General features: G+C 45.0%; 1 long non-coding RNA gene across 2 annotated transcripts; it reads right to left on the bottom strand.

Annotated features, from left to right (window-relative positions):
• Window positions 1–873: 873 nt before the first annotated feature.
• Window positions 874–18,368, bottom strand: LOC131520244 (uncharacterized). 2 transcript variants are annotated; one of them, XR_009266005.1, is made up of 4 exons: window positions 18,234–18,368; window positions 2,473–2,621; window positions 1,591–1,627; window positions 874–1,207 (listed from the first exon to the last, which is right to left on the bottom strand). It is a non-coding gene; the product is annotated as an uncharacterized LOC131520244 (long non-coding RNA). The 2 variants fall into 2 exon arrangements; XR_009266007.1 differs by having other exon boundaries at window positions 874–1,175.
• Between the last annotated feature and the right edge of the window lie 247 nt (window positions 18,369–18,615).

Genomic DNA, 18,615 nt, shown 5'->3' with positions numbered 1-18,615 from the left:
TCATCACCTCACGGTGAGTTCAAGTCCCACATTGGGTGAGCTCGAGCCCTGCTTCCTCTCTCTCACTTGTGACCCCTTTCTCTCTCTCTCTTTCTCAAAAAAATAACAAAATAAATGGTGTATATTACTAAAATAAAAAATAAAAAATGAAACCCCATCTCAAAGTGTGAGGTCTTGGTGGACGTTTGCAAAAAGGGGACTGATTAAGGTGCGAATATGCCTGCAGCGCCTTCCCCGATGCTTCTGTATCTCTATAGAAGATGCTGGTTAAAGCTAAAGCAGCTCCAATTCGTGCAAGTTCTGGGGTGTGACTCAGGGAAAGGATCCCTGGCAATAAGGGAGGGGAGTATCCTGAAGCGGGTAATTATGTCCTGTGCAGTGGGAGGGCCTCTTTAATTGCCCAGGGCGAGGGTGAGAGAACAGCCACACCCCCGGGCAAGCCACAAAACAAGGAATGAACAAGGGATGTGATGCCATCCTGGGGTGACGCAATTCAGAGGCCTATCACCACACTGGAATGTTCCCTGGCCTCTCAGGTTGGAGGCGGAATCGGTGAGTGTGGACCATCACCGGCCCTCTCAGGTCACTTATGACATTCTGTCTCCATAGCTTCGGGCTCAATATTCTGCTGCTCATGGAGTGTGTTCCGCCCGCAGTTCAAAGCCCGCAAGGGAAAATCAGTGGCTAGGAATCTGGCAGAGAAACTGCAGAGGGCTGGGCCTGGGCCACCTTTGTTGGGTCAACAGACAGGATTCCATGTCTCCCTACTTGTTCTTGTTGTGAAAACCATGTCCCTGGTGCTGGACAAAGTGCGGGGAATATAATTAGAAACGAAATCCACTCCTAACCCCCCAAACCCCCTCCACAAAGGTAGAAGAGAAAGAAAACAGGTTTATTACTGAACAGCGTTAAACCAGAATGTGTGAGCATCACAGGCAACCAGCTGGAGGGGCTGCAAAGACAGAAAGCATCTCTCTTGGGCACCTAAGTGGATAACTCGTTTATGTCAGGTGGGTTCCACGATGTGGAGTCAGGTGAAGTTAGGCGCATCTCCCCCAAAAGGAAAACTGGAAGCTGGGGCGTCACCTTCCTAGATGATCACACACAAAGAGATGCCCCCTGGGTCTTTGAGCTGTAAGACTGGCAAGTGGCTTCTGTGGCCATTAAAAAGATTCCTGTGCATTTGGAAAGGATGGAGAAAGGAATTCTGAAAGAAAAGTGAGGCAGGGGAGTGTTTTCCCCCCTTCCTTTCAACTGGGAGAATTAAGCCTTTAATTTTTAATTTATATTTGCCCTTACAAAAGTTACCCCTGTGTCAGGAGTCAGGAGTCAGGGTCTAGAGGGACTGGGCTGGAGCCCTGCAGCCAGCGAGCCTGGGGATGGCACCAGGCTCTGGGAGCAGCTCTCATTTCAGGTGAGTTTCTGTCTTCCCTGTGCTGTCTGCGGCCACAGTGAGGGAACCGGGCTCTCCTTTGATGGCTAGAGACACCCTCCCTGGCGAAGGGGGCATTTATAAGGGCTTCTGTCCCCCCTTCCTTCTCCCCCATACAGCCCAACCTCCTCCCCGCCCCCACCCTGTTAGATTCTCACATCTTTATCTCTGATCTTGACGCACAAGATAAGGTTTCTATAATGGAAAAAAAGAGCAAGAACAGTCAGGTGGTGAGTCAGAGCCAATTCAGCCAGCAATTTAAGAAGCCTGCTCTAAAGGCTGACGCTGGGGCTGCAGCTTGTGAAGCAGAGCACAGCGACCCGCCAGAACATCACAATCCTTGCGCGCACATTCCTTCCCCCTCCCTCCAAGGAGTGATCCTCGAACCTGGCCCTCTCTGGAAACGCTGCCTGTCCTGCTATTGCTTCCAGGGCTCTGGAGGAGTGGACATCCTGTGGTGTCTGAAACATTCCCTCAGAGGCCCAAGCACCTATGGTGGGTTTCTAGCAAAGCCATCCGAGGTTGAAAAAGATCTCCAGGGACACCTGGGTGGTCAGTGAGTTAAGCAGACTCCATTTTGGCTCAGGTCATGATCTCAAGGTCATGAGATGAGATCCACCATGAGATGAGCGCAGAGCCTGCTTAATATTCTCCCCAGGGCACTTGGGTGGCTCAGTTAATTAAGATCTGACTCTGAGCCCTTGGTTCAGGTCATGATCTCACTGTTTGTGGGTTCGAGCCCCATGTTGGGCTCTGCACTGTGCTTGGGATTCTCTCCCTTTCTCTCTGCTCTTCCCCCACCTCTCTCAAAATAAATAAGTAAACTTAAAAAAAAAAGTAAAACCCAATTAAAAAAAAAATCTCCCCTCTTTCTGTTCCTCCCCTCCCAAACTGGTGCGCACACTCTCTCAAAAAAAAAAAAAAAAAAAAAAAAAGAAAAAGTAAAAGAAAAAGATCTTAATTATATCATAAGGTCAAACCGTCTGCCTCCAGAAAGGTCATGACCTGATGTCCTCGGGGCAAATAACTGCTGGTCTTACCTTGAATTAAATGCTGATGTTGCTACAGGTTCCTGCTCATTTGCTTGTTCACCTCATTCGCCTCTTCAACGAGAAAGGATTGATGGCCAGCTTTGTGTTGGGCATTGCTCCGACGGTGTGTGGACAAAGAACAGATTCTGCCTCTGCCTCTGTCCCTACAGAGAGGACAAATGCATCAAGATGTGGGGTCTGAGCCATCCATTCCCCCCAGAGAAGTGAGCTCTGGCAGTGTCACCTGACATGTGGTCTGAATCCTGTTGTACCTCACCTTGCCACCAAAAACCCAAGTTCGGCTGCCCATCCCTCGAAAGGCCAGTACTCAAGGGGTGCCCAGGTGGTTCAGTGAGTTAAGCATCTGCTTTTGATTTCAGCTCAGGTCATGATCTTATGGTTCCTGAAAGAGAGCCTCTCCATGGTGGGTGTAGAGCCTGCTTAAGATTCTCTCTCTCCCTCTGCCCTTCTCCTGTTTGTGATCATACTCTCTAGAAAGAAAAAAGAAAAGAAAAGAAGAGAAGAGAAGAGAAGAGAAGAGAAGAGAAGAGAGAAGAGAAGAGAAGAGAAAAGAAAAGAAAAGAAAAGAAAAGAAAAGAAAAGAAAAGAAAAGAAAAGAAAAGAAAAGAAAGGGAGAGAGGGAGAGGGAGAGGGAGAGGGAGGGAGGGAGGGAGAAAAGCCAATACTCAAGAGATGAGTTTTGATTGGAAAGGAATAGGAGCTTTATTTAGGAGGCCGACTGCCTGGGGAAGGCCAGCTCTTGTCCAAAAACCAACTCCTAGGTTTCTGTCTGGCCCAATAATTTTGTAAAGGAATTTTAGGGCAGTTAATCAGTAAAAGGGGAGCACAGTGGTCTGTCACACTTGATTGCCTGCAGACTCAATGGTGCCAGCTACAGGCATTATCGTGGTGCTCTGAGGTTGTGTCCTGGTGCCCTGGGGGGGAAGTTGGGTAAGACGGCTGGGTTCTGAGTCTTTCTAGGAAACAACTCATGATCTATACAAAGAAAGGTTTAGTTAAGCAATCACGTGGGCTACAGGTGCTTGCTAAAACTTAAAGACTACTGAGTTGGCAGAGGGCCAAGGCGGTGGCTTCAGCCTTCTGGAAAAATGTTCAGCAGGAAGACCAGGAAACCTTTCTTGAAAAATACCTGGTAGTAGATAAGGCTGCAAAGACGCTTAACTGTGGTCTCGGCTTTTGGCTAAAATCTGTGATTCAGCTGTGCAGTCAGGTGTGCCCGTGGAAGGTCAAGAAGCCAACTCCTTTGTCTTTTCGGGAACCCACACCTTGAGCACCTAGGTTGCCATGAACTCTGACCAGCATAGTGATGCCAGTAATATAAACCATGCCATTCACCTTTATTGTTATACCTGAATACTTACTTTCAACTTGAGTAAACATCGATGTGTAATAAAAACTCTCAGACACTGTGTTTTAAAGCATGGCACAAGTCTTAGTTTGCAGGATTACTTCAAAGAACTTGCATTGTTACCACTGATCAATCTTTATTAAGTTTAGGAGTTAAAGAATAGATAAAGCTTAACCTTTGTCACTTGCCACTGGAGGGGATGGGAAGCTTCATAACCCGGTGACTGTAGAGGACAGTTTTAGGCAACCAACCTGAACAATGGAAACCTGAGTAAGGCAGAAGGGCCCACAGTGACCCTTACCCCCCGGCTAAATACAAACAGGTCCATTAGGCAACCCACCTCAAAATATCCATACGCCCTAGCTGACCAATGTGCTACTTACACCTAGACACAGGTACCAAAAAAGGAAAATTCTATACATTCCCATACCTGCTCACCTTCCCCCTTAACTATAGCCCCCGACCACTGCCTCTTGGCATAGTCTCTCCCTTGCTACCATGCCCAACGCTCCCTTGCCGTGTATTCAATCAACTTCCATCTCCTTTGTTCTGCCTTGGGTGAATTCTTTCACCGCCGGCACCACCGGCCTCCACCTGATCAGGTCACACCACAGAGCCTGATGTGGACCTAAAATTCACAAACCCTGAGATCATGACCTGAGCCGAAGTCAGACGCTTGACCAACTGAGCCACCCAGGTGCCCCTGGATATCGATTTTAACAGTTGGTCATTTCCATTCACCCAAAAGAAACATTCAGTGCATCTGTAGTCACAGGGGACACCCTTCAGCTGAATCTACATGGTTCTAAATGAGTGATTTATAGGGAAGTCAGAGTGGGGGTGGGTGATGAGTGAAGGCCAATGAAGGCAGAGATGAAAGGTAACCAAAAAGCTGAAGAAGTTGTGAGCTCAAGAGCTTGTGTGGGAGGAGTCTTGCAGGAGGGGGTCATTGACGCCCACTTCCTTCTCAAGGAAGGAACATCTGCATTTCTTTTTTGAGGCCAATACCCCGTTTGGTACAAGCATTTTAGCACCTAGACCCCCATCTTGTCCCCACCCTTTGTCCAGAGGCCTTGGTTTCTCCAAAGCCCGCTCTTGAAAACCGGGCCTTGTAGCTCTGCCCCTGCTGACCATCACCAGATTCCATCTCTCAGAGCCTAACCTGTGACCCCACTGCCTGTCCCATCCGGCACTGACCGCTAACTGTCCAGCACAGGCTGCTTCTGCTCCTGACCTGGCATGAGCTGAAGCCCCATAACAGTGGCACAGCTGCCATATTATTAAGTATAGAAATGTACTTGATCAGAGCTTTAAGACATAATACACCAGAATTTAAGAAATCTTTAGAATAAACAGGTAAAGGAAGAAAAACATACCATAGCTACCAGCATTTTAAAAAATAGGTCCTGTACCAAGCCACATAATAGGTGGCCTTGAAATAATACTGATTATACAATAGGGAGTGAGGACCCCAGGAGGACTCACACCAGGAAAATTGGGGGGGGGGGGTGCAAATGGACCGCTTACTGCTACAATATCTTAGTTCATCATGATTATATGTGTGGGGAGTAGAGGTAAAAAAATGTACCATATAATTAAATGAATTGGAAACTCTTCCATGTCTGTCTTTCCAAAGCATGCTTAATATTTGATTTAAATATTTCTCTTTTTTTTAAGTTTAATTTATTTATTTTGAGAGAAAGAGATCATGAGCAGGGGAGGGGCAGAGAGAGGGAGAGAGAGAGTCCCAAGCAGGTTCTCAGCCCAGAGCCTGACATGGAGCTCAAACTCATGAACCGTGAGATCATGACCTGAGCCAAAATCAAGAGTTGGTTACTTAACCGACTGTGCCACCCAGATGCCTCTGATTTAAACATTTCTAATGCTTATATTTTCCTTTTTTAATTTAAACTTTTTATTCTGAAGAAAAAAAAGCCCTTGGATGTCAGAAAAGTTATAAGATTACAATAGAATATGATAAACTCCATATAACCTTCACCTGAGTTCACGGATCTTAGCCATTTTTACGCACTGCTTTCTTGCTCTCATTCTCTGCTCTCCCCAGCCCCTCCTTCTCTCTCACTCACAGTATCTCATAAGAGCAAAGACATTCTCTTACCTAATTATAGTACAATTAGTCCAAGTCAGGGGATACCATAATAATGCTATTCTATTAGCTAACCACTTGTCCAGTAATGTATTTTATAGGCAATTTTTTTCTAAGCCTCTACTCCAGGATTGTACTTTGTACTTTGTATTTAGTTCTCTTGTCCTTCTTTCCTTTAATCAAGACCAGTTCCTCAGGCTTCTTCTTCCTCTTCTTCTTCTTCTTTTTTTCCCTCTTCAATGACATTGACGTTTTGTATTAAAGAGTAGAGGCCATTTGCTTTGTACTATGTTCCAGGGAACAATCAAATCAAGCTTTCCTCTTGATTAGAATCAGTTGGTTCATTTTTGGAAGGGCTCCTACATCAGTGATATTGGATCTTTCTCAGTGCATTGCATTAGGGGGCACATGATGATGTTTGTTCATCCCGTTACTGGGATCACTCAGTTAAGGTAATCCCCTTCAGATGTCTCCACAGCAAAGTTCCCTTTTTTCCCTTTGCAGTTAATAAGTTAACTGCAGGATATACTTTGAGATATGTGAATAGCCTGTAATCCATTGTATTTGTCAGGGTTTTCTGGGGAAATAAAACCAATGATGTGCATGTATATGTATGGAGAGAGAAAGAGGGAGGAAAGATTGATTTTAAGAAGTTGGCTCACACAGTCATGGTAGTTGTTGAGTCCAAAATCTGCAGGATAGGCTGGAAGGCTGGAGACAGAATTCCCACTTCTTTGGGAGACTTCCGTCTTTTTCTTTTACGGCCTTCAAAGGGTTGGATGAGGCCCACCCATATCATGGAGGACAATCTGCTTTACTTAGTCTAGTGATTTCAATGTCAATCTCATCTAAAAAATACCTTTACAGGGACATTCAGACTGGCCTAGCCAAGTTGACATACAATTAACTATCACACTCCTCAAACTTCTATCCAATGGTTTGACCATACATTGATTATTTTAGCTTTAATTGATCATGACCGTGATGATTCAAAATGGCAGTGTTCTAACTCTATCATTCCTTCTACATTTGTCAGCCGTTAAAAAAAAAAAAACCAGGGGGGCGCCTGGGTGGCGCAGTCGGTTAAGCATCCGACTTCAGCCAGGTCACGATCTCGCGGTCCGTGAGTTCGAGCCCCGCGTCGGGCTCTGGGCTGAGGGCTCGGAGCCTGGAGCCTGTTTCCGATTCTGTATTTCCCTCTCTCTCTGCCCCTCCCCCGTTCATGCTCTGTCTCTCTCTGTCCCAAAAATAAATAAAAAACGTTGAAAAAAAAATTAAAAAAAAAACAACAACCAGGAAAATGCAGATAAAGCTAAATTCTTCCACTGTTTCCCAGAAGTATGATATATAATTATTATTTTGGTGTAATATCTCATCAATTCCACATAATTTCATTTTGTAAGTCTTTGCTTCATTTGGAACTTATACCAAGTACATTGTGACATATGGAGCCAACCTGATTTTTTCCCAGATGACTTTATTTTCTTATCACCATTTGTCAAAAGTCCATGTTTTCTCCCAATGATTTGATATGATACCTTTATCAAATTCTAAATTCCCATATAATCTGGCTCCACTTTGATTTTTGTATTCTATTCCATTTATTTGTCTTTTCATGGCCCATAGTCCCTGTTTAATTATAGGGCTTCCATAATATCTTGTGCTATCTCCTGGAGACAATTGTCTGTGTGTTTCTTGCATTTTTGCACATTTTTTGAGGGGTGCCTGGGAGGCTCAGTTGGTTGAGCATCTGACTTTGGCTCAGGTCATGATCTCATAGCTCATGGGTTCAAGCCCCACATCGGGCTCTGTGCTGGCAGCTCAGAGCCTGGAGCCTGGTTTGGATTCTGTATCCCTCCCTTTCACTCTGCCCCTTCCCAGCTTGTGCTCTCTCCCTGAAAAATAAAGAAACTTGGGGGGGGCGGGGCCTGGGCGGCTCAGTCAGTTGGGCGTCTGATTTCTACTCAAGTCACGATCTCACGGCTCATGAGTTTGAGCCCTATGTCTGGCTCTGTGCTGACAGCTCAGAGCCGGGAGCCTGCTTTGGATTCTGTGTCTCCCTCTCCCTCTGCCCCTCCCTCACTTGTGGTCTGTCTGTCTCTCTCTCAAGAATAAACAAACATTAAAAAAATTAAAAAAAAAAAAACCTTAAAAAAAATTTGCACATCCTTTGAGCTGATGATGCCTTTGTTCTGGGCTTCCTTTAAAGGATATGTGTATAACAAACAGTGTTGGAAGACAGAGATCATGTCTCCCGGAAGCAAAGGGCAGGCATGTTCCCGTCTGTTATAAAAGATTTGGGCTCCCTAAGTTCAGAGTTTCTCCCCTGTCAGGCAACCTACATGGCTGTATTCATGTCACCTGTGGAAACTAGGGTTTAGGGAACACATCCAGGAAAATGTTGATAATGCTGACACTTTGCTTTAGCCAGGAATCTTGTATCTTCTATCATATCATGAACCTGTAGGGGGCTAACTTGTAAGCTTGCAGGAAGGTTAAAATCTCTGACCCTTCCTGGTTGTTGACATCACTTCATAGGGGAGTCCTTCCTCAATGCCCCTCTTGATTAGACTTTTCCTGGTGTTCTTACATGCTTATTTGTCCATGTAACCTTTAGAATTAATCTAGTTCTCAAAGTCAATCAATCAGACAAAACCTTGTATTTTATATGGAACATGCTAATTTTACAAATCAATTTCAAGAGAATCTATAACTTCATTGGTGAATGTTCCCTTTTTCTAGGTTCTCATGGCCAAACTTGTAATCCAGGTCTTTAGTAATTTACAGCCGAACTACATGTCTTCTTAAAACCAAATTTTGGATTTTGTTTAAATAAATGAAAGGAAAACCCTATTAAACCTTGGGATGAAAAGCATAGTAGCCAAAACATGGCCTGTCATTAAAATAGAACACACCCCAGGGCTCCTGGGTGGCTCAGTTGGTTGAGTGGCTGACTTTGACTCAGGTCATGATCTCAAGGTTCGTGGTTTCAGCCCCGCATTGGGCTCTGTGCTGACAGCTCGAAGCCCGGACCCTGCTTTAGATTCTGTGTCTTCCTCTCTCTCTGCCCCTCCCCCACTCCCGCTCGCTCTATCCCTCTCAAAAATAAACATTAAAAAAAAAAAAAAAAGAACACACCCCAGAGGGCTGCCCTGAAGATTAAATGAAGTCATGCACGTGGGTCAAGCACGATAAGAAGTCATTAAATGTTAGTGATTGTTATAATTATTTCTTTTGGTAGCAGTGATCTTTCATCTCACATGAACAAAAAAAATCCCAGTTCTGACCATTTTCATATGTGTGAATCTCTGTGGTGAGGAAGCTCAAGATCATTTATTTTTTAAGATTTTTATTTTATGTATTCTTTTTTGAGAGAGAGCGAGCGTGCACGCAAGCGGGGAAGAAGGGCAGGGGGAGAGAGAGAGAACCTGAAGCAGGCTCTGCGTTCAGAGTGGATTCTGACTTGGGGCTCGATCCCATGACCCTGGGATCATGACCTGAGCCCAAATGAAGAGTCAGACGCTCAACCAATAGGTCCACCCAGGTGCCCTGAAAGAATTCTTATAATATAGAATTATGATTTATTGGGTGCCGGACATGGATACATGAATTTGACTAACACGGTAATGATCATCTATAAATAAAATCCTCTCCCTCAAGTGTATCTTTTAATTGAAAACATTTTACATTTCTCATGGAGGCCACTACTTCATCATTTTTACAATTTAATGAGGATGAAAGCCCAGCTTATGCAGGAAGAGATAGTAATGGATGGTTTTGTTCTGTATCAGAGCCATTATGATAATTCTGAGTCCTCTGTCCTTGGAAATGTTGGGTTCATAAATTTAAACTGATAGAAGGCACAGCAATCCAGTTTTTACTGGAATTTGGTTATTTGCTTTATTCTAATGTATATTTTTTCAGTTCTCATTATTTCATTTAGATATTAAAAGTCCTGCCTTCTATGCTATAATAAAGTACCTGAATGATTTCCATGATAATATGCTAGCCTAAGTCTGAGATGTGAATGAGTCCTGAGTTGTTAAGAATAAGCTACTGGCGGCTGTAGTGACCATTTCCAGGGGCAGGACCAAAACCCAGGCAAGGCCAGGTGGGTTGCTTGGAGCAGCCAGTTGGGGTCTGAAGGAAGCACTGGCTCCCAGCTCCTAAACCACCCCCACCCCATTCTTATGGCTGCTTAAGGCCCATTCCAGGTAGGGAAACCAAGAAGCTAATTACCATCAGCTGGTTGGCAGGGATGAGAAAACCTGATGAACACATTTCTCCAGAAGACACATGGCTTATGAGGAGTTATGGAGACAAACAGGAGAAAGGCGCTAACATCAAAGCCAGCCCTGATGAAAGCTCTGGTTTGAAGCCTGTCTATCCCCTCAGTATCCCTCCCCCCGCCTTTTGATAGTTTAGAGAACCAGACACTGTGGTAATCTGAAGTCTGCATAGACACATGGAAATGTGGCTAACATCCCTTATTGTCATATTCATTGGCTCTCTTTCTTGGACACCTTACTTTTGGGAACAGCTTCAAATGTATGGACTGGTTCTCTAAGAACATTCTAGCTGAAACCACATTTCTTGTTTTCTTCTTTTTTCCCCAGGGGTATTTTCCATAGGTCCTCCTGGGTCCAGTCCCCACCCCTCTCCATTCTGTTCTCTGACTCAGGAAGCTGGTCTATCGGAACAGCATCAGTGTCTTCCTTGCTCTGGCTTCTGGTGGATTCAGCCAAGGACAGAGAGGCGGCAAAGGAAGTCCAGAAGTCCCCTTTCCAGACTGCCTTGGTTGGCTGCATCTCCTACAGCTGAGTGCTCCTTCTGGCTGTCAGTGACAGCTCCCACCTTGCCCCTGAATTCTGGCACTGGTGAGGTCTTTCCTAGGTCCAGTGCTTACTCGTGTCATGTTGGTCCCACCAACTTTACCCACACTGTAGAGACGCTTCTCATTTCCCGTTTGAGCGTGCCATCTGTTTTCTGCTGGGGGCCTGTGCTCATTTCCTAGGACTGCTGTGACAAATATCCATGGCAGAGTGACTTTACACAGCAGAGATTTGTTCCCTTACAATCTGGAGTCTTGGACTCTAAAATCAAGGTGTCGGCTGCCGACAGGGCTGTGCTCTCTTGTGCTCTCTTGGGAGGCCCTAGGGGAGACTCCTCTGGGCACTTCTCTCAGCTTCTGGTGCGGCCAGAAGCCCTTGGCCTGCAGCTGTGTGACTCCAATCTCTGCTCCCTCTTCACAGGCAGGCTCCTCTCTGTGGGGGAGGGGCAGAGCGAGAGGGAGAGAGAATCCCAAGCAGGCTCCACACCATCAGCATGGAGCACAACTCGGGGCTTGAACTCACAAATTGTAGATCACGACCTGAGCCAAAATCAAGAGTCAGACACTTCACTGACTGAGCCACTCAGGTTCCCCAGTGTGACTTCATCTTAATTTGAGGACATCTGCAAAGACCCTATTTCCAAATAAGGTCACATTCATAGGCACAAGGGGTTAGGATGTCAATATATATTTTTGGAGGGTACAGCTCAACCCACAACAGGGCTCAATGGATATGGTGTCCCGAGTGGGCTCTTCTCTCCCTCCAGGTTCTCAGGCCCCCCTGTTCTCCTCCATTAGTCCTCCTGCTTGCTTCACTTTCTTCACGTTGTTCTCCTACTTGATTTCCCAATGACCTCAAACACTATCCCCCAGAAATTCTTCTTTCTGTCTTGGTAACATTGCCACCACTACAGTTCTGTGTTGTTGTTTTCTTTTTCAAGATTTTATATATATTTGTAAGTAATCTCAATACCCAATGTGGGACTCGAACCCACAGTTCTGAGATCAGCCTACTAACTGAGCCAGCCAGGCGCCCCAGTCACCACTCCAGTTTTAAGGTATTCATTTCCTTTGCCCTGTTCTGCTCTGGTCTCCTGGTAGACTCTCCCCACCTCCTAGAACAGAGCCAACTATGCCTGGCATTCCCTGTTAACACAGATGGCATGTGACATATGTCCACCCAACCATGAAGGGGTGGAATTTGGGGAAAAGTCTCCTCCTTTGTGCCCCTCTCCCTCTCCCTCCGTTCCTTTCCTTCTCCCCTCACTCCACCCCCATGCATGCACGCTCACATTGACCATGACAAAGGAAGGTCTACTACTGGCATAGCCTTCCTATAACCATGACCGGAGCTGGTTTCCAAATAAGACAAGAATAATGTGGATAGGGGTGCCTGACTCTGGTTGAGTCACTGGTTGAGTGTCTGACTCTTGATTTCTGTTCAGGTCCTGATCCCAGGGTCATGGAATCGAGCCCCACACTGGGCTCTGTGCTGAGCATGGAGACTGCTTAAGATTCTCTGACTGTCTGTCTCCCTCTCAAAAAGAGAAAGAGAGAAAGAGAGAGAGAGAGAATAATGTGGACAGGAAACTGAAATAAAATGAAAAGACTTGGCCACTGATGACATCATAGAACAACTGGGTCAATGAGCCCTGAAGGCTGGCCCACCTCAGACTTTGAATCATGTAAGCCTAACCATGCTTATGTGACCTAAGTTGGTTTGGGTTTGGGTTTCTGTCACTTGCAGCTGGGTTGTGTTTTTTTTTTCCTTTCTCTTGTTTCTAAATGACTAAGAAGATAGAACAAAAAAAACCCAAAACAAAATCAGAAAGCAGTTTTCTTGGATACAAGATGGCCAGGTGAGAACTGGAGGCTGTCTGGTTCTCAGTGTCAGGATGTCGATGGGGAATACTTCCTCTCTTCCTAGACCCCTGGGTTTTCAGCCCCATCAGGTCTGTCCCGAGTAGATGCCACAAGCTGGCGTGTGCCTAGAAGTCCCACGGAAGGAGAGCGTGTGGCAAGCTAAACTGTGAGGGTCTGGAAGATGGCTTTGGGGAAAACAGGTCAGGGAACCACACCGGGGGGACAAGGCAGCTTTTCCAAGTGTTGTGAACAGACTGTTGGAAAGAGTAGAGACAGAAAGCATATTCAATAAAAAGAAGGCTGCAATTAGGACTTCTGGATAGAGACAGGGACTGAATACAAATATTTATATCTACTCCCTCCTTAAACTCACTAAATGACAGTAAAGATGGTAAAATATATATTTTTAAATGTATAAACTCACAAGAATTGGAGAGAAGACAATATTGACAATTTTGGAAGCCGAACAGCAGATAGATGAATGGTAACTTAGCCGACTTCAGAAAGCAAGATCCAAAGCCAGTAGTAGGGAAGCTACAGAACAACTCAAATTGCATGCGTACACACACACACACGTTTACACATGCACACACACGCACATGCATCTGAGGAGTCAGCAGCACCAGCACCTTAGGAAGTTGAGGTGACGATAGGGCAACAGGTAGGAATTTGATCCTTAAGTCCTCCTCCCGCTACACAGATGGATGCTTCTGTGTGGTGGTGTAGTCTCTGGAGGGGATAAAACCAAGGGTCACAGGCTCAGGGGATACACGGACCATTGGGTAGAGTACTGGATAACAAACAATGGGGCGGCGTAAATGAAGGTTTCCATACTGAATGTGGGCACGTCCTCCTCCTCCCTCCTTCCTGTCATGCTTCCACCCTCTGGTTTGGATCAGCTGAAGGGAAAAAAAAATCTAAAAATGCCACCTTCTGGGTTTCTGCAATAAAATGGCTCATCCAGATTTCCCTATGTGGAGATCACAGTCACGTGCATGGAGCTTCCAATCAGCGCTTTAGGGCTCTTCTCTTAAATCCGAGCAGACAGCCAAGAATCAGAAGGTATTTGAGGAAATGTGCCATTTGAGAAACAGGCTAAGAAACAAGCAACTCAGAAAAAACCAACTTGGAGGGAAGGAAGAGACACAATACAGGGGAAGAAGACTTCAAGATACCCAGAGTGGTAGTCTAGAAGTTGGGAGAAGAGCAGCCATCGTGAAACAGAAGCTGGATCTGATCGTGACAAGTCCACTCATTGGGAAGACTCTGGGTTAAAGACATGATGGCAGAAATTGAGGAAAAAATGCATGAGAGAGTTTGGAACATAAACTGAGGATTTCTCAAAAGTAAAACAAAACAAAAAAGTAGGAGACAAAGGATAAAAAAAAAACACCCTAGAGTCTGGTCAAAGAGGAGGAAAATCTAAATAACAGGAGTTCTAGAGAGAGCAGAGGAAATGGAGAGAAGAGGATTTTAAACAATTTATGAAAATGACCCAGAATCAAAGGACAGGAGTTTCCAGATCAAAAGGGCCCACAGAGCATCCAGCACAACAGATAAAAATAGACCCACACCTGGGAGGGATGGGTTAATTAGGTGATGGGGATTTGGGGGTGCACCTGTCGTGCTGAATCACTATATTGTACACCTGAAAGTAATATAACACTGTGTTAACTGGAATTAAAATTTAAAAGATGGACTCGCAATCCCTATCAACATAACACCAGTGTTCTCCACAGAGCTAGAACAAACAATCCTAAAATTTGTATGGAACCAGAAAAGATCCTGAATAGCCAAAGCAAACCTGAAAAAGAAAACCAAAGCTGGATGCATCGCAATCCCAGACTTCAAGATGTATTACAAAGCTGTAATCATCAAGACAGTATGGTACTGGCACAAAAACAGACACTCAGATCAATGGAACAGAACAGAGAACCCAGAAATGGACCCACAAACGTATGGTCAACTAATCTTTGACAAAGCAGGAAAGAATATCCAATGGAATAAAGACAGTTTCTTCAGCAAGTGGTGCTGGGAAAACTGGACAGCGACTTTCAGAAGAATAAGCCTGGACCACTTTCTTACACCATACACAAAAATAAGCTCAAAATGGATGAAAGACCTAAACATAAGACAGGAAGCCATCTAAATCCTAGAGGAGAAAGCAGGCAAAAACCTCTTTGACCTTGGCCGCAGCAATTTCCTACTCAATATATCTCTGGAGGCCAGGGAAACCACAGCAAAAATGAACTATTGGGACCTCATCAAAATAAAAAGCTTCTCACAGCGAAGGAAACAATCAGCAAAACTAAAAGGCAATTGACGGAATGGGAGAAGATATTCGCAAACGACATATCAGATAAAGGATTCGTATTCAAAATCTATAAAGAATTTATCAAACTCAACACCCAAAAACCAAATAATCCAGCGAAGAAATGGGAAAAAAGACAACAATAGACACTTCTCCAAAGATGACATCCAGATGGCTAATAGACACGTGAAAAAATGCTCAACACACTCATTATTAGGGAAATACAAATCAGAACCACAATGAGATACCACCTCACACCTGTCAGAATGACTAACATTAACAACTCAGGTAACAACAGATGTTGGTGAGGATGTGGAGGAAAGAGGATCTCTTTTGCACTACTGGTGGGAAGGCAAACTGGTGCAGCCACTCTGGAAAACAGTATGGAGTTTCCTCAAAAAATTAAAAATAGAACTACCCTACGACCCAGCAATTGCACTACTAGGTATTTATCTAAGGGATACAAGTGTGCTGTTTCGAAGGGACACATGCACCCCCATATTTATAGCAGCACTATCAACAATAGTCAAAGTATGGAAAGAGCCCAAATGTCCATCGATGGATGAATGGATAAAGAAGAGATGGTATATATACATACAATGGAGTTTTACTCAGCAATCAAAGAGAATGAAATCTTGCCATTTGCAACTATGTGGATGGAACTAGAGGGTATTATGCTAAGCGAAATTAGTCAGAGAAAAATAAATATCATATGACTTCACTCGTACGAGGAATTTAAAATACAAAACAGGTGAATATAAGGGAAGGGAAGCAAAAATAATATAAAAACAGGGAGGGGGACAAAACATAAGAGACTTTTAAATATAGAGAACAAACAGAGGGTTGCTGGTGGGGTTGTGGAAAGGGGAATGGGCTACATGGGTAAGGGGCATTAAGGAATCTACTCCTGAAATCATTGTTGCACTATATGCTAACTAACTTGGATGTAAATAAATAAATACCTAAATAGACTCCTACAGCACCATGAAATTTCAAATTCCTAGAAGCCAAGAGACAATCCTACAAGCTTCTAGAGAAAATAGTTTTCATAGGAAAGGTCAATAATCAGAATAGCTTGAACTTTTTTTTTTATTTTTGAGACAGAGAGAGACACAGCATGAACGGGGGAGGGTCAGGGAGAGGGAGACACAGAATCTGAAACAGGCTCCAGGCTCTGAGCTGTCAGCACAGAACCCGACGCGGGGCTTGAACTCATGGACCGCGAGATCATGACCTGAGCCGAAGTCGGACGCTTAACTGACTGAGCCACCCAGGCACCCCTAGCTTCAGCTTTTCAATAGTGACACTGAAAAGCTCAGAGACATGGAGATGGTCCCAGAATTCCCATTACCAGGGAAAATGGCTCCCAATTGGAACTCCACACCCAGCCAAATGTGAAGCAAACAGCAGAGTAGAATAAAAAGCTTTCAGACATGTGGGGTGCCCCTGAGTGGCTCAGTTGGTTAAGCATCCAGGTTTTGGTTTCAGCTCAGGTCATAATCTCATGGACATGATATTGAGCCCCTCATCAGGCTCCGTTCTGACAGTGGGGGGCCTGCTTGGGATTCTCCCTCTCTCTCTCTCTGCCCCTCCCTGATGCACATGCACACACACACACATACACACACACCCTCTTACTCACTCTCTCTCTCTCTCAAAATAAATAACTTAAAAAAGGCTTTCAGACAGACATGCAAAACCCTAGAAAAAATTTACTTCACATGGCCACTTCTTAGGAATCAACCATAGAAAAGTGCCCAACCAAAAAAAAAGGAATAAGAGAAAAGAGGCTATGAAATACACGACATGGGAGGTAACAAAGAGGTGATGGCAATTTTAAGACCCTCTAACAAGGATCTTTTTGGCCTACAGATTGGCATCTGTTAAAAAACAAAATTCAACCAAGTGAATTTGCAAATCTAATTGGCTTTATTAAGAGATTCAGAATCAGGCAGCATCCATCCAGCAAGGAGGGGAGGGGCTCCCCAAGGCGGTGTACAAAATGGAAGCGAAGGCAGGCAAAAAGTTATTAGCTCAAGAAATGAAAGAACTGTTTCTGGCAAAGTCAACTTCCTTCAGAGGGTCTTATCGTGCAGATGACCTCATCTTCCTTCAGGGGATGGAGAGGGCCCAGGCACAGATTACCTCACAGGTGCTGACCAGAAAATTCCAGATTAATTGGCTTAAAATTCCACTGCAGAGGTTGAAATTGCAATTAAGTCTTGGTTTGCTGTCCTGAGCGCAAGTGGCTCCATCTTGGGCCTGTGTTTCTCTGGTAACAAATCCTTCAGGAGGTTCCAGAAAAAACCTTTTTAATGTTTATTTTTGAGAGAGAGAGAGAGAGAGAGCGAGAGCACAAGTGAGAGTGCATGCAGGCGCTCAAGAGCACAGGGCTCGATCCCATGGACCATGAGATCATGACCTAAGCTGAAATCAAGAGTCAGACGCTCAACCAATTGAGCCACCCAGGTGTCCCTAGAAGAAACCTCTTTCAGATGATGAAATTGATAGAACACTTAGTGTATTTGGTCATATTGCGAAGAGATTTACTAAACTGAGGGAGTTTTGGAGGTTGAATTTGTGTTTTTCTTTCAGTTTTTATTTTTGAGAGAGCACATGCGGGCACACGCGCACACACGTGCCCGAGTGGAGAGGGGGGGCGCTGAGAAAGAAGACGGGAGATCTGCACTGCCGGTGCAGAGCCCCACGTGGGGCTTGAACTCACGGACCTGAGGTCATGACCTGAGCCAAAATCAAGAGTCGGTCAGCTGCTGAACAGCCTCAGCCACCCAGGGGGCCCCTGGAGGTTTAATTTGTAAAAATATGTGGAAAAATAAACAAATTTGAAAAGGAATGATTAACGCCAGAGCAAACAAACTGCGATATCGTGCCTGGAAGGGACAACGAATCACGGCGTACCGTGTGGCTTCTGCGGAATCACACTGACATGAGCGCAGTAATGGAACAGCGCCTATTAGTCTAACTGAAATCACCACACGGCTCACGCAGCGTGCGTTTGTAGCTGCCACGAACCGCAGGGTGTTCGTAAGGAAGAGCTAAATTCTCATTCTCTGCTGTAGGAAGTGAACGCAGCTTAAAACCCAGAAACCCACCAGGAGCTGGCGAAGCCTGCCATTTGGAGGTAAGCAGCGAGGCGGAAGGGTTCAAGGCGGTTGCCCCTGGGGAGCGTGAAGCGGCCCGGGCAGAAAAACCAGAAGACTATGATTTTTCCAAACGAATCTTTGCCTTTTTAGACTTTGCAGGTACTGGCTTGATAAAAGGTAAAAACTTACTTTTAAAAATACACTGTACGCGTACAGAGTATTCAGGATGGCGGAGCGGGTTTGGACATTTTCGTCGAGGTGGGTGTAGATGAATTTCATGCACGCAGTCCTCTAGAAGCCGACTGGGGACCCCGGGGGCATTCATCTGTCTCGTAAAAGTTATCTGTCTCCTTATGAGGTAGGAGGAGCCCCGCCCTTCTGCATTCAGTCTTGCCAGACTAGCGATCAAGGGAACAGTGATGTGAGAGCCGGACTCTGCTTCTCCCACCTCCCTAGGTGCGGTTTTCTATTTCTGCTGCCCAAACCCCCTTGCTTTAGGGCCCACCATTCTTTGGGGTTTGTTTTTTAAGTTTTTGTCATTGCAAGGAGACAGCAATTTCAGAGACC

Source organism: Neofelis nebulosa, chromosome 1 (genome assembly GCF_028018385.1).
Source record: "Neofelis nebulosa isolate mNeoNeb1 chromosome 1, mNeoNeb1.pri, whole genome shotgun sequence".
Taxonomy (NCBI): domain Eukaryota; kingdom Metazoa; phylum Chordata; class Mammalia; order Carnivora; family Felidae; genus Neofelis; species Neofelis nebulosa.
This window is presented reverse-complemented; position numbering and strand designations above follow the sequence as displayed.